This window comes from Schistocerca nitens, chromosome 7 (assembly GCF_023898315.1).
Source record: "Schistocerca nitens isolate TAMUIC-IGC-003100 chromosome 7, iqSchNite1.1, whole genome shotgun sequence".
NCBI classification, from domain to species: domain Eukaryota; kingdom Metazoa; phylum Arthropoda; class Insecta; order Orthoptera; family Acrididae; genus Schistocerca; species Schistocerca nitens.
The window spans coordinates 250810963-250837405 of NC_064620.1; positions in this window are offsets into that span (position 1 = coordinate 250810963).

Below are 26443 nucleotides of genomic sequence, written 5' to 3' on the forward strand. Positions count from 1 at the left end.
TACTGGCATAAAACGACAGTAAGTAATAGTAATGATTTGTAGACAACTTATGACAACCTACCACAAAAAAGATCCAGTACAGTAGCTATACGCATGTAAGGTACGCCATCTTTTTCACATAAACAAAATATTTGTTGAGGTTATAATCTGTGCCTTAAATTCCCAATAAAGGTTTTGCTTGCCTATGTGAGGTTTCGAATAAACCTGCGATTTCAGTCCATAGATTTCGAACTATATCGCGATTATGACCTATTCATCCTCAGGATGTCACAAACTCCTCTTTCTTGGATTCAACTTACCAGTTTCCACTCTATATTTCGTGTGCGAAAACGTCGGTCGACCTGATCGAAGAAAACAAACTGAAACAACAAGTTTACGGTTACCAGTCACCGTTATATTTATTTCAAAGGTTTAAACATCCATCATCGGGTGGATTTACGTAAGTTTGTATGACATTTGTGTGTGTGTTGTGTTACGATTTTTTGGAGGAACGTGTGGCACTGCCTAGTGGAGAAAAAGGACACTGTTTCAGATCTTGGTTTTGGATTTCTTATCACAAAAAATTAAACTATCTAACGGTAAACATTAAATAATTAAACTAGAGTACCGCCAGAGGTGACAGGTTCCTTTCGCTGTCGTAACACGTCACATGTATACTGTCACATTTGTAAACAAATATGGGGTTTGGAATCTGCTGGGTGCAAGGTTCGTATAGCAGAAGAGAAGACATAATCGCAAAGTGCAAAGAATATACATCGTAACACAATTATTACAGAATAATTGTTTAAGGCATTTGGAGGTGTTTGTTTTGAGGTGTCGAATATATGTATGTGTACTTCAGGTGGCATGTAAATCCAATTTTGACACGTTAAAACAGCTCAACATTCGTACTCGTTTAGACAATCAGGTGAAATGTTAAAATGGCTTAAACTTCATACTTGTTAATAACAATCGGGTGAAATGTTACAGACTTGAAGTACACTAATCATATTGGTTACATCAGTAAAATCATACACAGATGACAGTATTTGATTGGGATGTGAGAGGCTGGAGGCAGAAGGAGAGGAAGAGAGAGAGAGAAACAGTTCATTTTTCACCCAGAGTTTTTGTGCCTTTTCCAGTGTTTTCTTTGCAGTTGTCGTGTTTGTTTTGATGTCAATCTTGACATAATTTGGAATGACGTTATTCTTGAGACAATTCCTACTGAATTGTATGTGTTGTGTCGTCATTGCGACCTTTTCTGCACTGTTTTTGTACTCGAAAGTAGCCTTGATTGCCTGACTGGGCAGATTAACTTTAAATGCGAACATTTTAGGTTCGGCTTTACCTTGACTGTTATTGACATTAAATGAAAGAAGTTTACAAATAAAACAGTGACTGGTAACAGTAAACGTGTTGTTTCATTTAATGTGAATAACAGTCAAGGTAAAGCCTAACCTAAAATGTTCGCATTTAAAGAAAACAAACTGATCTGGATTCCACCGATTGTGTCCTGAGTCTTGTAACGTTCGGGAGATAAGATCGGCTACAGTGTGACAGCGCACGTAGTGGCGTACTGATTTGAAAAGATCGGCCGTCTCCGGCCGACGTCGCTCGTCGGCGGAATCCACTGATATCGGAGCCACTGTGCCCGCAGCCTAGAGCGGCGCTGTTGCGAGGTTGGTGTGCAGCGACGGCGCGCGCAGAGGTGGCTCGGGCCCGGCGGGCGGTTCGCCGCCAGCATCCGGCCGCCGCGCCGCGCCAGCTGGCCGCCCCGCTCTGTGGCCGCGCCGGGTCGATGTCCCGCCGGATGCGTGCCGCCTGCTGCGTCCTCCCTGCTCTCCTGCTGCCCGACATTGCTCCCTACCACGTGGCTAGCTGCAGCCGTGTAACGTTACCGCTACCAGCGCTGCCCCTGTCTGCCGAACTGTAGGCGACTCCTAGTCGGTATTCGGCAAGCTGTGGCATTTGACCCCTGCGTGTTCTGTCCCGAGGTGTCGTGCCGGAAGAGCCATTGTTTGGACGCTTACGTATAAGCCCAAATCTGACCGAGCGACGTGGGTAGCACGCTCGACTCGCTTCAGGAGGACGACAGGTCAAATTTGCTTCCGGTTATCCATCTTTAGGTTTTCCTTCATTTCCCTAAATCACTTAACGCTCGCAATATCATGGAGTGGGGGTAATTCATGCCCACTGTTTGAAAGTACTGTAATCTAGTCAGTTTCTTTACAATTTTGAAAACGTTATTTATTGTTTTTTATTAAATTATCATCTTCATTGCGCCATTTGCTGTATGTCGAGTGGTCAGTGTTCAGAGTATATAATTCTACACACTAAAAAATAATCTCGTTGAATGGAGTTCCACGAACTCTTCCCTTTTTTAAGCGTCTATAATCAGTACATGAGAAGGATGCCTACTACGGCAGACATGTGTATCGGTGGAATTATGATTTCATATTTAAAGATACTCAAAGTACAGTGTACATACAGTAGTAAAAAAGTCACAAAAAGTCGCAGCGAAGACCTAGAACTTAGAACTACTTAAACCTAACTAACCTAAGGACATCACACACATCCATGCCCGAGGCAGGATTCGAACCTGCGACCGTAGCGGTCTCGCGGTTCCAGACTTTCGTCCTCCTTTTATACACATGTCGATCCACAGCTCCAGCGAATTCAGGAACTTCAACCTGACTGGAACCGACATTGCTGCATAGGATTTATTTTTAGAATTTATTATAGATGATTCAAATGGCTCTAAGCACTATGGGGCTTAACATCTGAGGTCATCAGTCCCCTAGACTTAGAACTACTTAAACCTAACTAACCTGAGGACATCACACACATCCATGCCCGAGGCACGATTCGAACCTGCGACCGTAGCAGCGGTTCGGTTCCGGACAAAATACAGGGTGGCGCACGAAACGTGTTACCATTTTGTTTTTGAATATAAACTTTGTTGTCAATACAATCTGAAAGGAACGTATACTACAATAAAGAGCCGTCGATGGAGATTTGTTCTAACTCAGCACATGCTCAATATGTCCACAATTTAGTTTCCTAACTTCCTTCAAACGAACACTGAAGTTAGTGTTTACCCTACGGCACATGTCTTCCATAATTTCACTGCAAGCTTGAAGAATAAGTCTTCTGAGCTCCATTAAATCACGTGGACGTTCCGGGAATTTTTTTTTTCCTTTAGGTACCCCCAAAGAAAAAAGTCACATGGATTGAGGTTTGGACCATTGGGGGGGGGGGGGGGGGGGCAATTTTGTCCGTCATTGAAGCGACCTGGAAACGTGAGTGAAATGATCCGCATGTCGAAATGCTCGTGTAAAAACTCCAACACAGTGTTTCAAGTATGTCGCCTTGCTCCATCTTGCATGAACCACTGCGTGTTGAAGGGCAAGGCAAAAGCAAGAAGCTGTGGAATGAAGCTATTGCGAAGCATGCTCAAATAACGCTCGCTGTTCACAGTTTGTTCAAAGAAAAAGGGTCCAGTAAGTCCGTGACTGGAAATTACTACCCACGTTGTAATCCTCGGAGCATAATGTTGTTGTTTATGAAGCACTTGTGGGTTTTCAGTGGCCCAAAAGCGTACATTTTGTTTGTTAACCACACCGTCTTAACGAAAATGCGCCTTGTCTGAAAACCAACCGTTGTTGAGAGTTTCTTTCCTATCCTCCGCCCACTGAGAAACAGTAGTCTCTGCTGCTTGTGTTCTTCAGTGAGCTTCTGTGCACAGGTCATCTTGTATGGGTACATATGGAGGTCACTTTTAAGAATGCGTTGAACGCAGCGTCTGCATATTCCCAGTTGCACTGCTGCCTTTCTACACGATTTCCCGGGACTTCTCTGTACAGCAACTCGTACCGCTTCAATATTCTCCGGCGAACAAACAGGCTTAGGCCGAGGTCGCTTCGCTTCCAATACTGTTCCTTCCTGTACAAATTTATCGTACAACCTGTGAATGGTCTTCTTGCAAGGGACCCATCGTGTGTTAAACTGTTGTCGAAAATGCCTCTCAGTCACAACAAGCCTTTTGGTTTCATGAAAAAGTAACACAATTGCCGATCGTTGCTGTGTCGTCAGTCTTCCATTGTCAGCCATTGCTACTTACTAGTCTCCTAGCGGCAGTATCGAGAATTACACGTCATTTCGTAACTCATTTGTTTTTGCAAGCTCTGCTGGTACTGCTGTACACATCCCAGCGGGATATCTAATGTGCGTCGTAATTTTTTTCCCAATGTGCCTTTCGGGAGGCCCCCACTCACCCAGATCAATAGTGAAATGTCAATTATGACGATACGTACAATGTGTGATCAAAAGTATCCGAAGACCACCAAAAACATACGTTTTTCATATTAGGTGCATTGTCCTGCCACCTAGTGCCAGGTACTCCACATCAGAGACCACAGTAGTCATTAGACATCATGACAGAGCAGAATGGGGCGCTCCGCGGAACTCACGGACTTCGAACGTGGTCAGGTGATGTGGTGTCACTTGTGTCGTACGTATGTAAGCGAGATTTCCACACTCCTAAACATCCCTAGGTCCACTGTTTCCGATGTGATAGTGAAGTGGAAACGTGAAGGGACATGTACAGCACAAAGGCGTACTGGCCGACCGCGTCTGTTGACTGACAGAGACCGCCGCCAGTTGAAGGAGGGTCCTAATGCGTAACAGGCAGACATCTATACAGACCATCACACAGGAATTCCACACTGCGTCAGAATCCACTGCAAGTACTACGACAGTTAGGTGGGAGGTGAGAATACTTGGACTTCATGGTCGAGTGGCTGCTCATAAGCCACACATTACGCTGGTAAATACCAAACGATGACTCGCTTGGTGTAATGAGCGTAAACATTGGACGATTGAACAATGGAAAAACGTTGTGTGGAGTGACGAATCACGGTACGCAATGTGGCGATCCGATGGCAGGGTGTGGGTATGGCAAATGCCCGGTGAACGTCATCTGCCAGCGTGTGTAGTGCCAACAGTAAAATTCGGATGCGGTGCTGTTATGGTGTGGCTGTGTTTTTCATGGAGGGGGCGTGCACCACTTGTTGGTTTGAGTAGTACTGTCACAGCACAGGCCCAGATTGATGTTTTAAGCGCCTTCTTGCTTCCCACTGATGAAGAGCTATTCGGGGATGGTGAGTGCATCTTTCAACACGATCGAGCACCTGCTCATAATGCACGGCATGTGGCGGAGTAGTTCCACGACAATAACGTCCCTGTAATTTACTGGCCTGTCCTGACCTGAATCCTATAGAACACCTTTGGGATGTTTTGGAACGCCGACCTCGTGCCAGGCCTCATCGTCCGACATCGATAAATCTTCCCAGTGCAGCACTCCGTGAAGAATGGGTGCCATTCCCCAAGAAACCTTTCAGTACCTGACTGAAAGTATGCCTGCTGGAGTGGAAATTGTCATCAATGCTGCGGGTGGGCCAACGCCATATTGAATTCCAGCATTACCGATGGCGGGCGCCACGAACTTTTAAGTCATTTTCAGGCAGGTGTCGGGATACTTTTGATCACATAGTGTACGCAACTACAACACAACTGTCGGTTTCCGAGCGGAGAAAATCTCCGATCCGACCGGGAAAAGTGTACATTTCAAACTTTTCTTTCGTCCGAATCTCGGAGTTTGTGACGGTTCTCGTATTTACATGACCCGAAAAATTGCAATTCACTGACATAGGTTGAGTCAGGAGAAAAGGTATATGCTTTGAGGAGTGGTAGTAGGCCTTTCACTGATTCTGAACAAAAAACGTCAAATGGACATATGCCCCATTCCTAATTGTTTCCGAATCAGAACTCATTTAACGTTCATAGTTATTTATTTTCAGAATTATTCAAACACTGTCATTGTTTACAGTGTACCACAGCAGTATGGACCAAATTGAGAAGAACGATTTGATACAGAACACTTGGGGTCTATCAAATCGCGAAACTACCTCAATCTGCCCTACTAAAACTACATAAGCTACAGTGCATGCACGTTGCCCGAGATTTTGAATATTCTTGCTCTCTTTTCGCGGAGTAAACTGTTGTTCCTAGAGAAAAATAAGAATACGAAATTGTTGTAGGATAATTAATGTAGTTCAATTTCATACCGAGACACGATTTCGCTGGAGGCTGCGGTTTTCAAGTTCTTCAAGGACAATGTACAAAAGTGATATTAAATGTGTTCGTTCCCCGAAAACATTCTGTATATGGTATATGTCCATATGAAGTTTATTGTTCCGAATCACTAATACTATCACCCATCCTTCTGACTCTCCCTGTATACAGGGGTTGGACAAAAATGTGGAACCAACGCGAGAAATGCATGCTTGAACATAAATGCAGATGCTAGGCAAGCCCGCAGGTTGCGCTGCTATATTTGATCACGAACCGCACCTGCGCAATGTCCTCAGTACACCGCAAGTGTTCGACATGGCTGGGACATTGTTCTGTGTAGTTGTGAGTGCTCTATGTCGGAGCTCAGTGGATTCGAACATGGGCAAGTTATGGTGCTTGTATCATGCCTGCTTCAGTAACCAAGGTAGCCTAACTATTTGGTACTGCAACAAGCATCGTATGAAGAATTTTACTGTATACATGGAAAAACGTCATTCGCTAAGTCACAACACGAACGAAAGTGTGTGCTGCGCGACCGTGATGTACGGTCGTTGAAGAGGACTGTGACGAAAAATAAGAGAGTGAAAACTGTAGAAGTCACTGTGGAACGGAATGTCGCACTCGCAAACCTTGTCAGCACCAAAACAGCATGAAGCTCCATAAGCAGAGAACTATCTGGTATTGCAAAATCACTCACCAGTGATGCAAATGTCCTTAACATTAAACATTGTGCTGAAGCCGTAGAATAATGTCAGTTTGTCGGTTGAGTCTTGTTTCACACTGTGTCAAACTTCTGGCCGAGTTTGTGTCCCAAGATCGGAACATAGCGGGAGTTCGGTGATGATTTGGGCAGCTATGTCTTGCCATTCCATTGTTACTCTGCCAGGTAGCATTATTGTCAAGGGTTATGTGACCATTTTGGCTCGTCAAGTTCATCCCCCGGTACAATATCTGTTCCTCAATGGTGATGCTGTGTTCCAAGACGACACCTTCCGCATCGTTCAGGGCTGATTTTGTGACCACGACGACCAGTTGTCGCATCTCGCCTGGCCACTACAAGCACCATGTCACAGTATTATTTGTGGTCTACTTCGGACAGAAGAGTGCGTGATCTCTTGTCACTTGTACAAAATATTCACACCTGACTACTGTTACCGTACTGAACATGAGATTCATTCATGAAATGGAATGGCCAGAATGGGAAGATGGCTGGCATGGGGCGAGGCAGTGTGAGTGTCTTCGCAAGCGGCGCGCCGTTCCCAACCACCGGATGGGAGATGCCATCAGGCAATCCTTCCGGCGGCCAATGAGCCGCTGCACCGTTCGCACCAGTCGATCCCTCCTATCTGTCGCGTCTCAGTTGCAAAGGCCGACAAACGGTTGCATTGTAGGTGCTGCACATGGAAGGAGAACGGTGTATTCTTAGAGGTACAAAAAAAGTATCGCCTGGGTTACGCCAGCAAGGAGAGAAGAAAAAAATGGTTCAAATGGCTCTGAGCACTATGGGACTTAACATCTGTGGTCATCAGTCCCCTAGAACTTAGAAGTACTTAAACCTAACTAACCTAAGGACATCACACACATCCATGACCGAGGCAGGATTCGAACCTGCGACCGTAGCAGTCGCGCGGTTCCTGACTGCGCGCCTAGAACCGGTAGAAGGAGAGAAGAAGCATATGGTAATGTGGATCGATACCGGAAACTGCTACAGATTTCAATGCTGTGTCAGTGTGCGATCTATTCAACGAAACATCATGGATATGGGCTTTCGGAGCCGAAGGCCCACTCGTGTACCCTTGATGAGTGCGCGACACATAGCTTTACGCCTCGCCTGGGCCCGTCGACACCGACATTGGAGTGTTGACGACTGGAAACACGTTGCCTGGTCGGACGAGCCTCGTTTCAAATTGTATGTAGCCGACGGACGTGTACGGGTCTGACGACAACTTCACGGATCCATGGACCTTGCATATCATCAGGGGACTGTTCAAGCAGATGGAGGCACTGTAATGGTGTGGGGCGTGCGCAGTTGGAGTGATATGGGACCCCTGATATGTCCAGATACGACTCTGACTGGTGACATGTACGTAAGCATTTTGTCTGATCACCGGCATCCATTCATATCCATTGTGAATTCCGATGGACTTGTTCAATTCCAGCAGGACAATGCGACATCTCATACGTCCACAATTGCTGTAAAGTGGCTCTAGGAATTCTCATCTGAGTTTAAGCACGAACGCTGGCCATTAAACCCCCCAGGCGTGAACATTATTGAGGGCATCTAGGATGCCTTGCAACGTGCTGTTGAGGAGAGAGCCCCAACCCACTTACCGATTTATGGACAGCCCTGCAGGATTCATAGTGTCAGTTCCCTCCAACTCTACTTCAGACATTAGTCGAGTCCAATCCACGTCATGTTGCGGCATTTCTGCGTGCCCGCGGGGGTCCTACACGATATTGTACCGAGCGAGGTGGCGCAGTGGTTAGACACTGGACTCGCATTCGGGAGGACGACGGTTCAATCCCGCGTCCGGCCATCCTGATTTAGGTTTTCCGTGATTTCCCTAAATCAGTCAAGGCAAATGCCGGGATGGTTCCTCTGAAAGGGCACCGTCGACTTCCTTCCCCATCCTTCCCTAATCCGATGGGACCGATGACCTCGCTGTCTGGTCTCCTTCCCCAAAAACAACCCAACCCAACCTCTACACGATATTAGGCAGGTGTTCCCGTTTCTTTTGGTCTTCAGTGTGTTAGCAAGGAACTCTTCAATGCAATCACAAAAGTGATCCGATATTCCTTACGATCTTAATTTTATATTTAATTAGGGGAGACTGCCTCACTGTAGCAACGTATTCTGGAAGTCAAGGAACACGGACAGTATCAACATGACGAAGTGGCTGCTAGCACAAAGAAACGAGTCGGGGCTAGCAGACGTGTTGTGGGCGGGCGCGTCGCACTCAGAGGGCGGCGCGGCGGGACAAAGCGAGCCGGGCCCCTGGCCCCCAGCACAGACCGGCCTGGCCCGGCAGCCGGCAGCGGCGATGAATCACCCGTTATCTGCCGACACGCCGCGCACCGCCCCACCAGCCGGCCGCCTTCCGGTAGCCCGGCCGTGTCTGCGCGCCGGGCTGCCGGCGTCCGCTCTCGTTCTCACAGCGAGCTGCACAGCCCCGCTCAGGAAGCGAGTAGCGTACCTTGCGGCCGTAGATCCCTCAGGCCGTCTTCACTACACAGCTTACACCCTCTCTGTGAAGAGTGTTTCACTTGAGGCGCAAGCACCGTACCCTGGATTGTTGTTGTTGTTGTGGTCTTCAGTCCTGAGACTGGTTTGATGCAGCTCTCCATGCTACTCTATCCTGTGCAAGCTTCTTCATCTCCCAGTACCTACTGCAGCCTACATCCTTCTGAATCTGCTTAGTGTATTCATTTCTTGGTCTCCCTCTACGATTTTTACCCTCCACGCTGCCCTCCAGTACTGAATTGGTGATCCCTTGATGCCTCAGGACATGTCCTACCAACCGATCCCTTCTTCTGGTCAAATTGTGCCACGAACTCCTCTTCTCCCCAGTTCTGTTCAATACCTCCTCATTAGTTATGTGATCTACCCATCTAATCTTCAGCATTCTTCTGTAACACCACATTTCGAAAGCTTCTATTCTCTTCTTGTCTAAACTATTTATCGTCCATGTTTCACTTCCATACATGGCTAAACTCCATACAAATACTTTCAGAAACGACTTCCTAACACTTAAATCTATACTCGATGTTAACAAATTTCTCTTCTTCAGAAACGCTTTCCTTGCCATTGCTAGTCTACATTTTATATCCTCTGTACTTCGACCATCATCAGTTATTTTGCTCCCCAAATAGCAAAACTCCTATACTACTTTAAGTGTCTCATTTCCTAATCTAATTCCCTCAGCATCACCCGACTTCATTCGACTACATTCAATTATCCTCGTTTTGCTTTTGTTGATGTTCATCTTATACCCTCCTTTCAAGACACTGTCCATTCCTTTCAACTGCTCTTCCAAGTCCTTTTCTTTTTCTGACAGAATTACAATGTCATCGGCGAACCTCAAAGTTTTTATTTCTTCTCCATGGATTTTAATTCCTACTCCGAACTTTTCTTTTGTTTCCTTTACTGCTTCCTCAATATACAGATTGAATATCATCGGGGAGAGGCTACAAACTTGTCTCACTCCCTTCGCAACCACTGCATCCCTTTCATGTCCCTCGACTCTTATAACTGCCGTCTGGTTTCTGTACAAATTGTAAATAGCCTTTCGCTCCCTGTATTTTACCCCAGCCACCTTCAGAATTTGAAAGAGAGTATTCCAGTCAACATTGTCAAAAGCTTTCTCTAAGTCTACAAATGCTAGAAACGTAGGTTTGCCTTTCCTTAATCTTTCTTCTAAGATAAGTCGTAAGGTCAGTATTGCCTCACATGTTCCAACATTTCTACGGAATCCAAACTGATCTTCTCCGAGGTCGGCTTCTACCAGTTTTTCCATTCGTCTGTAAAGAATTCGCTTTAGTATTTTGCAGCTGTGACTTATTAAACTGATAGTTCTGTAATTGTCACATCTGTCAACACCTGCTTTCTTTGGGATTGGAATTATTATATTCTTCTTGAAGTCTGAGGGAATTTCGCCTGTCTCATACATCTTGCTCACCAGATGGTAGAGTTTTGTCAGGACTGGCTCTCCGAAGGCTGTCAGTCGTTCTAACGGAATGTTATCTACTCCTGGGGCCTTGTTTCGACTTAGGTCTTTCAGTGCTCTGTCAAACTCTTCACGCAGTATCGTATCTCCCATTTCATCTTCATCTACCTCTTCTTCCATTTCCATAATATTGTCCTCAAGAACATCGCCCCTGTATAGACCCTCTATATACTCCTTCCACCTTTCTGCTTTCCCTTCTTTGCTTAGAACTGAGTTTCCATCTGAGCTCTTGATATTCATGCAAGTGGTTCTCTTTTCTCCAAAAGTCTCTTTAATTTTCCTGTAGGCAGTATCTGTCTTACCCCTCGTGAGATAAGACTACATCCTTACATTTGTCCTCTAGCCATCCCTGCTTAGCCATTTTGCACTTCCTGTCGATCTCATTTTTGAGACGTTTGTATTCCTTTTTGCCTGCTTCACTTACTGCATTTTTGTATTTTCTCCTTTCATCAATTAAATTCAGTATATCTGCTGTTACCCAAAGATTTCTACTAGCTCTCTGCTTTTTACCTTCTTCATCCTCTGCTGCCTTCACTACTTCATTCCTCAAAGCTACCCATTCTTCTTCTACCGTATTTATTTGCCCCATTCCTGTCAATCGTTCCCTTATGCTCTCCCTGAAACTCTGTACAACCTCTGGTTCTTTCAGTTTATCCAGGTCCCATCTCCTTAAATTCCCACTTTTTTGCAGTTTCTTCAGTTTTAATCTACATTTCATAACCAATAGGATGTGGTCAGAGTCCACATCCGCCCCTGGAAATGTCTTACAATTTAAAATCTGGTTCCTAAATCTCTGTCTTACCATTATATAATCTATCTGAAACCTTCTAGTATCTCCAGGGTTCTTCCATGTATACAACCTGTTGTGCGGGATCCAATACTGGGAGGCAGGCTCTGAACGTCACATGTATTCGATGTCGTTTTCGGACTTAAGCAGGTGGCATTTCGGTTTTTTCGTGACTAGATGTCACCTGCCTTAGTAGTAGTTCTGTTATGATGAGTGGCGGCGAGTAAGTAATCTACTGTATGTACAATAACGCCAGCTGCCCTCACATGTCTGCCTGCGACCACACAGCACGTGGTACATTCTGCAATAAATGTAATAATTTTGTATATGGTCTCAGTTCACTGATGCGATAAAATGCAGCACAGAAAGTGATACTGATGTAGATGTAAATGCATTAGGCCAATTGCAGAAGGGTGAAGCCTGAAAAGCGTCTTGGCATAAATAATGGTCATAGGTAGTCCACTCAGTCCATGATTGCCAATTACTGCATAGAGCTTTTCGAAAGACAGGGGCATCACTTTGCATCATGTAAACGAAAGGTGTACTATACGTACGTCGACAGTTGGATGATTTGTTTTTTGGTCTGATAAGTAGATTACAAAGTACAGACCCCTGTTTTTAAACATCAGTATAGATCCTTGTTCTAAGTAACTTGTACTTAGTCCTGTCTGTTAGTAAGCCCAACGATGGGTCAGCACCAGGGTTTACTATCAAGCAATCCCACTGCTTCTTATCACAGTTTTGTTAACTGTTAACTACTGGTGCTCTAACCAAGCTACTTATCACCAGGAGCACCTCAGTTAAGGAAACTGCATCGGATGACTGGGAGGCAAACCAGCACCATATATCATACTATGAATCTCTTCCTGTCGCTAATTTACGTTACGTGGGATAGTAGTCCTACACTTAAACTATTCGCGGCGTTTTCCTGAGCCACTTTAGTAATGGCTCTGAGCACTATGGCACTTAACATCTGAGGTCATCAGTCCCCTAGAACTTAGAACTACTTAAACCTAACTAACCTAAGGACATCACACACATCCATGGGCGAGTCAGGATTCGAACCTGCGAGCGTAGCAGCACCGCAGTTCCAGACTGAAACGCCTAGAGCCGCTCGGCCACAGCGGCCGGCTACTTTAGTAATCTCCATGCTAGTATTACATTTACCACGGAGGTAGGAAAAGATCAAAAAATTTCCTAGGTAGTTGTGGGGAATGGTGATAACCTGGGTAACAGTGGTATCGATAACCGACACACATGGATCAGTAACTGTACAAACTTTCAAATCATCTCCTGGAGTCATATTGTGGAACAGCTCGATGCTTTTCTTTCGACTAACATTATAATCTTGGTCTGTTAAATAGCGTACAAAGAACAGACCTCCGTTTTTAAACATCACTACACACTCTTGTTCTAAGTAGCTGCTACTTCGTCCCGTCTCTTAGTAAGCCCAACGATAGGTCAGTACCCATCAATAACTGCGGACAGGTGACCCAGAATAGAAGTGTGATTAATAGATTCGCTATGTTCACAAGACGAATATGTGAGCCGCAGCACCTCGGACACAAGTTAAAACAGAATAAGTTCTGGGGAACAATGGGTACTCCACCAGTGAGAACGAAGTTTCACGAAATTTAAGACGAATGTAGCGCCACGTCGGAAGCAGAAATGTCCTGTGTGCCCTACATACCCAGGCTGACTGAGAGACTCGGCCGTATAAACGCTAAAACGGCATGAATACTATTTTTAAACCGACCAAGAAGTTTGGAGACTTGTCTCGCATCGGTAAAGGACATAAGGGACCCACTTGCAATGTCCGTTGAGTACCGCCTACCGTGCATCAATAACTACCAGATCATAGAACATAAAAGGTATTTCAGGTTGGAACAGAAGGAGAAATCGGCCGTGGCAGAGCAAACACTGTGTGAGGCTGACAACGAGATGAAGTCCGCTGACACACAGGCTCTCGCTGTGGAGGACAGCTATCACGTTCGTTTGTTCAGGTAACCACAGACATTGACAAACAAACTGTAGTTTTAATAGGAAAGATCCTGATCCTGAACGACTGATACAAAGAGAGCTCTCCAAAACTAGATGGTTATTGTGGTGTTGCCTACAGTGGCACTGTAATATTTATAACAGTGATTATCAGTAATTGGCGCTTGTTTCTTTGCCATATCCCAGCTATTACCTGTCCTGCCATGATACTGATTGGCTGTCAAATGATTTTCTGGCGTTCTGGAGCTCGCGAAACAGGCGAGTCAGCCGGCAGCCCTCGTTGGTTGTCTTGTGTCCTTTGGTCAAGGAGTGATATTTTCGTAGTGTATTTCAGAGGTACGAATCAATGGAGTTACTTCCCGCAGAACGGAAAATTGTGAGAATCAGAAAATACTATCCAATATTCAAATTTCCATTTTCGGCTAAGTCATCCTGGGTTTCTAGGCGAGTGTTTATCAAGGCAGGAACCTCAATTTAGGCTTTAGAGCCAACTTAGCAAGACGAGGGTGTTTAGCGAACGAGCTGGGCAGGCCAATGCTTAATTGAAGCAAATAAATAACATTCATACCCTGGAAATTCTGATTGTGTGTCTTTTTAACTGTTGTTGTTGTGGTCTTCAGTCCTGAGACTGGTTTGATGCAGCTCTCCATGCTACTCTATTCTGTGCAAGCTTCTTCATCTCCCAGTACCTACTGCAGCCTACATCCTTCTGAATCTGCTTAGTGTATTCATCTCTTGGTCTCCCTCTACGATTTTTACCCTCCACGCTGCCCTCCAATATTAAACTGGTGATCCCTTGATGCCTCAGAAGATGTCCTACCAACCGATCCCTTCTCCTAGTCAAATTGTGCCACAAACATCTCTTCTCCCCAATCCTATTCAATACTTCCTCATTAGTTATGTGATCTACCCATCTAATATTCAGCATTCTTCTGTAGCACCACATTTCGAAAGCTTCTATTCTCTTCTTGTCCAAACTATTTATCGTCCATGTTTCACTTCCATACATGGCTACACTCCATACAAATATTTTCAGAAACGACTTCCTGACACTTAAATCTATACTCGATGTTAACAAATTTCTCTTCTTCAGAAACGCTTTCCTTGCCATTGCCAGTCTACATTTTATATCCTCTCTACTTCGACCATCATCAGTTATTTTGCTCCCCAAATAGCAAAACTCCTTTACTACTTTAAGTGTCTCATTTCCTAATATAATTCCCTCAGCATCACCCGACTTATTTCGACTACATTCCATTATCCTTGTTTTGCTTTTGTTGATGTTCAACTTATATCCTCCTTTCGAGACACTATCCTGTTATTCACTTTGAAATGTACTGGGTAATTTAAAAAGAACGAACAGATTTCAATTGTTTGTTACATACGCAGTATGAAAGGTAGAAACATACTGCGCATATCACTCGATGGAGGAAGGTTCAAAGTTTTTTTTCGCACAGACACTGTACCATACACTCAACATGAGCATCATACATTGCTCGGAGGAGGAGATTAGTGTTTAACGAGATCATTAGAGACGGAGCACAAGCTCGGATTAGGGAAGGATGGGGAAGCAAACTGGCCGTGCCCTTTCAAAGGAACTGTCGTGGCATCTACCTGAAATGATTTAGGGAAATCACGGAAAACCTAAACTGGGATGGCCGGAGATGGGTTTGAACCGTCGTCCTTCCGAATGTTAATCCATCGAAACGGTAGTTCCTTTCATTCCACACACGAATGACAGGTACATGTTTATTCAATCGGTAGCTTCAACAATTCGAGTTCTCAGCTCTTGAAGACTACCTGCCACAGGTGAGACAAAGACTCTCTCTGGTAGGCCTATATACCTCCATAGAAAAAAAATCGCAAAGAATGTGGTCTGTTGACCTGGGAGTGAACAAGACCTTGTTATCCAGCTCTGTGGGATGATGTTTAAACAGCAAACTTATCCCACCTCACGTCTTCGTATGAAGCAACTGTATAACGATTTGAATTCACGATATCCAGTAATTTATGGTTCTATACAAGTTCGTTTATTTGGATAGAAGCGTATGTGGCCTGAAGATGGCATAATGAAATGCTGAAACTGGTTGCTTTCATAATAAAATAAAACAATATTTTTAAGTATAAGGCTGTTAGTGAATTTTATTGACATACACAATTTTTCTCGTAGGTCAAAGCAAGGCTGGTGATCTCTGTTTTAAACTCATTTTTCATGTGTAGCAGTGCAGAGAATTAATCTGCATCTATCAATGAACGTTTCTGATTAAATCTGTAGAGCAATTCATTGCATTGCATTTCACCAAGGCGATACCAGGTGATTGTGCAGATACTGGGTAATCATCATTATACATCTCTATGAGACAATTATTTGGTATCCACATAATCTCTGTGACATGATTACCCAGTATAATAAAGGGGCCTTTGGATTGTGTAGTGAACACCAAAGCCAGCTGCAAATGAAGATAACTGAAGGTGTCATCACTACTACAAAAAGACAATAGGTAAAGGAGGAGTCAAAAAGGAAACTTTATAACGGGAGATTGTGCCAATAAGTGAGCTGGATTTTGTCAGCTCATTAAGAGAGATGTAGAAGTAATACAAAGATAAAATTTTAAGATTTTTTAACAGATTCATTTTAACTATTCCATCATGTTATTCCTAGCCCAATGGAAGTTATCGGTAGCCTCGTAAACGAGCAGCTGAAAAAGTCGGTGGCTGGCGGCCGAATCTGCGCGGGTCGCACCTGCGCGCCGCGCTGGAGTCACGCGCCATTGTCGGCGCTGCGGCCGCTTGCTTATTCATAAGGCCGGTTGGCGGCTGCTGCGGCCTCTGGCGCGGCGCGGCCCGCCGCACAATCCCCGGCTGCATCCCGCCCCACCCCGCCCCCGTCGCCCCCAACCGCCGCCCTCCGCCCGTCAGCTCCGGCAAGCCACGATGCGCAGCTCGGCCGCCCGCCGCCCGGCCTCGCCTCGCCTCGCCTCGCTCCGCCTCGCAGGCCACTAAGCCCGTTCGCGGAATATTTCGCCAATGCGCCGCTCGCTCGGCCGCCGGAAGCCGCGCTTGCCGATCGATCGGCCGATGCCGGCCGGAGCTGCGCCGCACGCCTCTGCGGGCCGCTACACTACTGCTGCCTCCCAGCTCTTTTTTTACCCCTTCCAGTACAATCGCTTCACACGAGGTCCCAATAAGTGGAAATATGGGAGATGTTGGGCACATAGATATAAACAGTACATTGAAGTAGAGCGATCACCACAGCTGTTCCAGACATGTCATGTTTTGGATATTAAAGTCTATGCACTTGCTCTTACTATCCTCTCCTTATGTTGCATGTGAGTTCGTACACAGTGGCAAGGAGAAGTGGGCTAAAGAGTGGTGTGGCAACTGTTGTTGCAGGTAAGCTGGACAAGAGTAGAAACAACTAGCAAACAAATCAACACAACTTGTATTTCTCCAAGCATATGAAGACTCATTAATGCAACAGGAAATAGAGTCCAGCTGTCGATGTCACAAGGAAGAGGCTCCAAGTGCGAGTGAGTGAGTGGCTGTTAGCAGCAGTCCTATATCGCAACAGCAGAGGGCACTTGGGGTATGGAGCCAGTGATGGTGTGGCTCAATGGGCGCATGCCATTGGGTCCACCAGATCCCGCTCACCCACTGTCGGCATCAGAAAGAAACTTATAATTCAGTTACCAGCTGTAGAACGCATCCGTACATGATATCACACCTTATCCCACCTGGCCAATATGGAGCGCTGCAATTACATATCTAGTTGTAAATATCACCAGCTCATCCGATTCGCTATTGTGGATAGTGGGGCCAGTTTTCAGCGTTCAGGGGCTTTGTCCAGAGTGATGGTCTGGCTCCCTGCATTCCTTCTGAATGGAATGTAGCCATGACTTACTGTGTGAAATAAGGGTTAGTGAGTTTTCAGTGAGAGCAGTTGTTGTTCACCATCTGTTGCAAATCAATTTTGAAAAGCCCAATTTTGAAAAGAAACAGTTCATGCAGAAGGTTGCTATTAGCTGGATCAGCACGTGGCCAATGGAAATGCCAGAGGCTGATTGGTTGAAAGGCCTAAAATTCCATTGAGCAGTGTGGAGTAGTGAAATCTAGAAGTCGGGTGGCAACTCTCCGTGGTATAATTGGTCATCTTAGGTTACTTTTCTGAGATGGGAAACTTAAACGACTTCGTAAGTGCATTGCCGTATGCGGACACAGCAGTATATTTAGTCATTTTGCAGTCATCTAGGCGAGTATCGCAATTTTTTGCATGTCCACGTGCTCGGTGGAGCAGGCCTTACATGAGATAATGGAATTTATTCTGGTCCACCAATAAACGTTCCCCCAGTAAAGCCGTGGAGAAAAATGTCTTATTATTTGTCTCGCCCGAAGAACATCGCCAAGAGGGTGTGGATTCAGGCTGTGGCCTCGTGTAGGACTTCACTTGGTTTCGAGTCCACAACGCTATTCAATTCCCTAATCCCATTGTTCGTTTGCCTGTCATTTCCACCATGAAACTTTCTAGTGTTCCTTGGACATCCTACAAAATTTAGTGCATTTAGTATTTAAAGTCCATGTCCTAATACAGTACGCCAAAACTGGCAAATTTTCCTTTACAGATGCATTGGAAGCCTCGTTTTGAAAACTTGTTTAGTTGTCCAAAATCGCTGCAAGTTCCTATCTTCCGCTCGTATCTTTTTGCTGCCTGTCCAGTCATTGCTTTCAACTGCCTACATGAAATAAAATCTCAACAACTGATTGTACTGTTTTCTTTTCATTAGCTCGATGGTGCTTTATTTTCTTCTTGATATAGCTGATTTTTCAGGCCTATTATCAAACTTGCCCCGGAAAGTTCATTCATTCGTAGCTGAAGTTTGTCTGCTGTAGAATACAATCCACAAAATGGAGATGATCCACTTCTGCTCCGGTAACACATATTTATACTTACTTTGTCCAATTTAAGAATCTGGGTACTTCCTCTAATCTCTATCTCTGACACTTACTACTAGCCTAATTATTTATGGAGATTTAAGTTACAGCGTTGTATTTTTGTTGGGTTCAATGAAGGTAAGAGAAGAGGGGACGTATAAACAGAGAATCTCGTTCAGATATGCTGTCTCTTTGTAAATAGATCGTAATCATTACCAACAGAGTTCCTATTGAGTCAAAAACGAAATTTCATAATTTCATAATTCTGCGTAGTGTGGCAATAGTTTCATATTACTACCGGGCAGACGACTTAGTTACAGGTTGCCTGTCTATATCTACTTGCACATGACTACTCTGCAATTCACAGTTAAATGTCTGGCTCTCAGGGATAGTAAACACTTCATTTTCATTATTTCGTATAGTTATCGGTCGAATATAAAAATTAAAAATGCTGTGATAATCTGTTCATTAACGGGTATAATCTTACGTTGAGTGTTTATCACGATAGAAAAGTATTCACGTAAGAAACTGTATGAATGTGTTGAGGCAGCGTGAATCATAGCGCGCAAATTACCCAGATTATATTCATCCCATATTTGAGAATGCCCTTAGCAACTTCCAGTAACCTTTACAGATAAGTTCAAGCCTTAACAAAAAATTTTCTCGCTTCCGCAAATGATGAGAGGAAAAACGTTTATCGTTTACTGCATTCTCGCTGTTCATACAGTGAAACACCAGCATCTAGCATAACATTTTAATTTATTACCTCTTTAAAACGAACTCTATTCGTTACTCATTTGGCAGACATAATCGACATATACCTCCGAATATGCATGCAAAGGTGTGTCTCTCCGAAGAGTAGTCCGGTGCAATTTCTATGGTGTTTCGGCAAATATTTGCAGTTTCGTGTTTGAGACGTGTAGCTGGAGGCAGCCCAAACGAATGCTGCTCATGACGTCTTTCATGCGACGCCCAAAGTGGGTTTGTTTCCAGTGTCAAACAAAATTATTTTTAAATCGGAATTTTACTTGCCCATTCGATAGAGAACTACCAGATTAGTCTAATGCGATATTCGTTTTACCAGTATGTATTAACAGCAACAATAAAACACGTAGAATAACAAGTACTATAGCACCATCGTGGACCCCGCTGACTGCTACCGCCATGTAGAAGCGTGCTGCTCAGTCGCTGCTGCAGTACTGGTTATTCCTTGTGTTTCACTGTTCTTGTTAATAAATATCGGTAAAACAAATGTCGCATTAGACTATTGTGGTAGCGCTCTATTGAATGGGCACGTAAAATTCCGATTTCAAAATAATTTTGTTTGAAACTGGAAAGAAACCGACACATTCTGTTGACGCTGCGCGTCGCATGAAATCTGGTTCAAAGGACTTAACTTTTGAGGTCAACAGTCCCCTAGAACTTAGAACTACTTAAACCTAACTAACCGAAGGACAACACACACACATCCATGCCCGAAGCAGGATTCGAACCTGCGACTCTAGCGGTCGCGCGGTTCCAGACAGGAGCACCTAGAACCGCTCGGCCACTCCGGCCGACATGAAATATGTGGTGAGAAATGTTTGTCTGGACTGACTCCAGCTACACGTTGCAAAAATGAAACTCCAAATATCTTCCGAAACACCAAAGCAAATATGCGTCACGACTCACAGGAGAGACACGCGTTGTACTGGGGTCCCACCAAAAGAAATGCACACTATTTTTGTAAAAATACAGTTTTCATTCTGCATGTGTGAAACCTTTACATTGTGTAGATACATCCTTCCCGCTTGTTTTCAAACTTAGTTCAACCTGTTCCCGTGAGTGGCGCCGTCACAGTATGTCTTAAAGGTGGCTGCTACACTTGTCGTTCGTCAGAAGCAACGTGCTGCCATAGAATTCCTGTGCTGTGAAAACGAGACAGTGGGAAACATCCACAAGAGGTTGAAAAAGGTGTATGGAGATGCTGCTGTCGATCGCATTACAGTTAGTCGGTGGGCAAGCAGGTTACGTGATGAAAGCGGGCACAGCAGTATTGAGGAGTGTCCTCGCAGCGGCAGGCCTCGTACTGCACACACTCCAGACAATGTGCAGAGAGTTAACAAGTTGGTGACTGCTGACAGACGCATCACAGTGAACGAATTGTCACGCTACGTTGGGACAGGGGAAGGAAGTGTTTGCAGAATACTGAAAGTGTTGGCGTTAAAACAGTTGGGTTCCCAGGATGTTGACAGTGGCTCACAAAGGAAAAAAAAAACCGGTATGCAGAGAACTTTTGGAACATTACAAGAATGGTGGAGATGAATTTCGTGGAACAATTGCGACGGGTGATCATTTTTCACCAGAGACGAAGAGGCAATCAATGGAGTGGGATCATGCAAATTCGCCCAAGAAAAAAAATTCAAAACCACACCTTCTGCTGGAAAAGTTACGGCTACGGTGTTTTTCGATTCCGAAGGACTCTTGCTTGTGGACATCATGTCAAGTGAAACCACCATAAATTCTGATGCATATGTGACGACACTGAAGAAACTTCAAGCTCGACTGAGCCCGACCACATCGGCAAAAGTGGGATGTTTTGCTACTGCACGACAATGCACGGCAACAAGTCAGTCAAAACACCATGGAAGCGATCACAAAATTCGGATGGACAACACTGAAATACCCGCCTTACAGTCCTGACCTGGCTCCATGTAACTATCACCTGTTTGGGATACTGAAAGACTCTCTTCGTGGAACAGGGTTTGAAGATGCTGACTGCCTTGTGCACGCTGCCAAACAGTGGCTCCAACAGGTTGGTCCAGAATTTTACCGTGCGGGTATACAGGCGCTGGTTCCAAGATGGCGTAAGGCAGTTGAAAGGGATGGAAATTATGTGGAGAAATGAAAATATTGTTTCTAAAGGATGTATCTACTCACTGTAAATCTTTCAAACATGTAGAATAAAAGATATATTTTAAAAAAATTGTGTGCACTTCTTTTGGAGTGACCCTCGTATCATAGTACGGCACATCGTTCAGGAGATGTGGTGCCAAGAACATTTGGATGCGTGGAAAACTAGCTGTTCGTAAAATAGAGCTGTTGTATACGCTAGAGTTCGATCCTTTAAAGAGAGAGAGTGGGAGAGTTAGCGGTATGGAAATGGCATTTGACCTCAAAGTTAAACATAAAATAAATTAGCTAAATCGTGAAAATGGCGGATTCCATACCAAGAGACAAACGCTAGGAAAGCGAGAGACAGAGAGAGAGAAGGAGAGACAAACGCTAGGAAAGAGAGAGAGAGAAGGAGAGAGAAATAATGAAGGATTTTGACGCAATGGTTGTAGATAGAGACCCCATATGATTCATTGCCTCCAGAATCAAATTTACTATTCGTTATCAGTAGTGTCTTTCTCCCTTATTATTTTTTTTCTGTTTTTTTTTTCCCACCGGTCGTGTTCATTAGCCTTCCTGAGGGCGGATATTTTTCTTCACTGGAGAAGTAGTTGCTCGTTACCGCTGCGCCAGTAGCGGAGCCGCCGGATCGAGCAACGCAAATAAAAAGAAAAGCGAAGGAAGGGAGTTGGGGGGAGGGGGAGGGCTGGAGAAGACGCGGCGGCGCGGACAGAAAAAGACCGGCCGGCCGCGAGGTGTGGAAGGCGGCGGCGGCGGCAGAGCTGTGTGGCAGCGTGTGCGCGGCGCGCTCTCGCTGGCCCGGCCAGGCAAGCACGATTTATCGCGGGTGGCCGCTGCGGCCGCCACAAATCACCGCCAGCCAGCAGCCGCAGGCGCGCCCCGGCTCTACTGTGCCGCACCAGAGCAGGGCAGGCGGCGGCTGCTGCTAGCGCGCCGTTCACTACAAGTAGCCGCCATCTCTCAGCCAATAAACACAAGAGGCAAAAATAGTGCCTATAGACTTGGTCAGGTCAACGGCCTTGCCGCAGTGGTAACACCGGTTCCCGCCAGGTCGTCGAAGTCGAGCGCACTCTGGCTTGTCTAGCACTTGGGTGGGTGACCGTCCAGGTTGACGAGCGCTGTTGACGAGCGAGGTGCACTCGGCCCTTCTGAGGACAACTCAAGAGCTACTTGTTTTGTAAACCGTCGTCGGCAGTTTAGTAATGGCTGTATGTAGGCTGTTTAGGTTTTTATGTTGGTAACGCCAAGTAGCGCTGTCCATGAAATTCATTGATTGTTCTGTGTGCAGTCTATGGGTGGTTGGCATTATTGGAATATTCGCTATTGTAGTGTTGGCCAGTTGGATGTGAACAGCGCGTAGCGTTGCGCAGTTGGAGGTGAGCCGCCAGCAGTGGTGGATGTGGGGAGAGAGATGGCAGAGTTTTGAAAGGGGACGATCTGGACGAGTGTCCGTCAGAAAAAGGAAATTTGTAAGACTGGATGCCATGAATTGACATATATGTTATGACTTTTGAACACTATTAAGGTAAATACATTGTTCGTTCTCCATCAAAATCTCTCATTTTCTAACTATGCCTATCAGTAGTTCGTGCCTTCAGTAGTGAGAATCTTGGCGCTCGCTGTATTGCAGTAGTTTGAGTAACGGAGATTTTTGTGAGGTAAGTGATTCATGTAAGGTATAGGTTATTGTTAGTCAGGTCCATTCTTTTGTAGAGATTATTGAAAGTCAGATTGCGTTGCGCTAAAAATATTGTGTGTCAGTTTAGTGTTGATCAGAATAAGTAAAGAGAGAAATGTCTGAGTACGTTCAGTTTTGCTCAGCTGTTTGAAAATCAAATAACGTAAGAGGTTTTCCAGCACTGTCATTTATAAATTTTTCTAAGGGTATGTTACAAGGCCTTGTCGCTACTGCTGTAGAGTCCGAGTTGCCACTGTTGCAACGGTAGGCCGAGTTTGTGAGTTAGAGAAACGGCGTCTGGTGCAGTATAGCACAAAGACAATTTCTCCCTGCCAGTATTACACAGTTATGCCCCAGTGTCAGGTAACAGGGTAGCAGAACGAATGCTCTGCAACACTCCAACAAATTAGTACCAAAGTCACACAAATGAGTTAAAAAGGGTTTAGTTATCTTTGTGACTTTTCGAATAATGAAATCTGCAACAGAGCTTGTAATATGTAAGGGGCGTTCAAAAAGAAACGAGCCGGAGGCATAATTACAGAAGCCAGTACCTGTATGTTAGAAGTATTGACTCTCGCTGTTGAGACACTTGTCCCACTGTGACACAAGCCGTTGAATGGCTGTATAATAAAATACCCGGAGCTGCAATGTTAACCAGTTCTACACATACACCTGGACGTCGTCGTCCGAGATGAATCGTTCGCCTCTCAGAGGCTTTTAAGGGGCCCAAAAATGGCGTGATCACATAGAGAGAGGACCAGGCTGTATGGAGGGTGGCCGAGAACCTCCCGTTTGAATTTCTGCAGGAGTGCCGCGACTTTATTGGCCGTATGAGGCTTCGCACTGTCGTGGAGCAAAATGACCCCACGGGTGAGATGGCCTGGTCGTTTTGATGTGATCGCTTGGCGAAGGATGGTCAAGGTTTCCGAGTAACGCTGGGCATTCACTGTTGTCCCATGCTGCAGAAAGTGAATCATAAGATTACGCCATTTCTGGTTCTCTTAAAAAGCCTCTGAGGGGCAACCGATTCACCTCGGACGACGACGTCCAGCTGTACGTGCGTAACTGGTTAACATCGCAGCCCCAGGAATTTTTTAGACAGCCATGCACCGCCTTGTGTCACAGTGGGACAGCCAAGGTCAATACTTCTGACATACAGGTACTGGTTTTTGCAATTATGCCTCCGGCTCGTTTCTTTTTGAACGCCCCTTATAACACAAATAAAAGCCCTCAATGGCTAAGTGCAAATAACCGTAGGTAAACTTCACAGTACATAGCAAATGCAATTTACAACTGTCTGTTCTCTTCTAACAGTTCACTAAACGACGTTCCCTGTCTAAGTCAGCCCTGGACCATGATCTATATCCAAGTGAGCGAGAGCTGCTCCTCTGTCTCCCGAGTAGGCTTCTTTCCGTTGTCTTTCGGTCATCGGCGGATTGTATTCAGCCGGCAATTGGCCGAGGCGAAGTCGATGTCTTCATCCCCAGTGCCGCACGTGGCGCTGGTGGAACTCGCTCAAGCGGCGAGTTTCTATGACACTGGCACCAGCTCGCATCTTTCCGCCTGTGGTGCTTTCGCCCTGGCTGTGTCTTCTTCGGACGACACAATAACTTGACTAAGAAGTAGCGGCTTCTGTCAAGAAAACTGACAATGGCAGTGAGCGGTGTGCTGATCACAAGCACCTCCATATCCGCATCCAGTGACGCCCGTCGGCTGAGGGTGACAAGGCGATGGGTCGACACCATTGGGTCTTCCGAGGACTGTTCGGAAGGAAAAACTTGGTCAGGCAGAGAGGATCGGGCGAGAAGACCTCTGTATTTGAAGAGGCCACTGTGTGAGTTGCAATGGGGATTCGCATGTGCAGAAGAAATCGATCGATAGCGGTGTACGTGGCATTTTCAGCAGTCGCGGTGGCTTTGTTTTTTGAAGAAGATATCTTAACGGTAAAGGTTGATTCCAGATGCTGCTGTCAGATGATACAATTTGCTGAGGAAGTCTGGTTCCAACAATAGAGAAACACAGCCTCTCGGCGTTCTCTAGAGAATTTGACAGTTGTTTCCTGGACGTCATCTCTCTGCGTGAGGAGGCATCGTCTGGCACCTAAGATCACCCGATTTATCACACTGTCATTTTTTTCTGTGAGGACATTTGAAGGCTCAAGCGTACAAACATATCCCCGCAACCCTGCAGGCACGCAAATAGGCTGCCATTCCACCGGAAATGACACGAAGAATTATGGATAACACTATGAAAGGCTTCGTCATTGGGTTAACTATGGAGGCCGTCATTGGCCGCGCATAATTTTTAAAACCAACTAATGTAAAATAGCATAGTAATAATTTTTCGTAAATAAGAGTATTTTCTTCGTATCTTTCTTTGTTTGTTTGTAACTAGCTTTTCAAACACGGTAGGTCTTTTTGCCGGACCCTGTACATGCAGCTTTTCTTGATTCATCTACGCTTATTATCGTGTTGGATTGTCGTCGTTGTTCCTGTTATTGTGGTCTTCAGCCTGAAGATTGATTGCCTGCAGCTCCCCACTCTTTTCTGCCTGTGTGTCTCTACATCTCCGAATGGCTACGGCAAGCTACATTAACTTCAATGTGCTTACTGTCGTATAGAAAAGAAAGCAGATCTGTTAGACGACCATCAGTTTCGCGTTCGGAAAGGTAACGGCACCATAGAGGCACTTCTGACGTTGCGGTTGGTAATGGGCGCAAGACTGAAGAAAAGTCAGGTCACTTTCAGAGGATTTGCCGACCGTGGAAAAAGTTGTCGACAATGTAAAATAGTGCAATATGTTCGAAATTCTAAAAAAAGGGGAGTAAGCTGTACAGAAAGACAGCTAATGTACAATATGTAAAGACCCAAGAGCGAACAATAAGACTGGATGACAAAGAAGGAAGTGTTCGGCTTAAAAAGGTTGAAAGCTGGACGACATGGATGCAATCTTTAGCCCCTTCTGTTCAATCAAAACATGGAAGGACCAGTCACAGCAATAAAACGAAGGTTTAAGAGTGGGATTAAAATTCATGGTGAAACGATATCACTCATAATGTTCTATGATAACATTGGTATTCTCACTGAAAACCTTAAAATTACAGGCCGCGTTGAATGGAATGAACAGTCTAATCATTTCACAATATGGAGTGGGAGTAAACAGAAGAAAGACGAAAGCAACGAGGAGTAGCAGAAAGAGATTAGCGATAAACTTAGCATCAAATTTTGGTAACACAAATTAGACGAAGTTAAGGAATTCTGCTACTTTGAAAGAAAAATAATGCATGACGGACAATGTAAGGCGACAGTAAAAACTTAGATT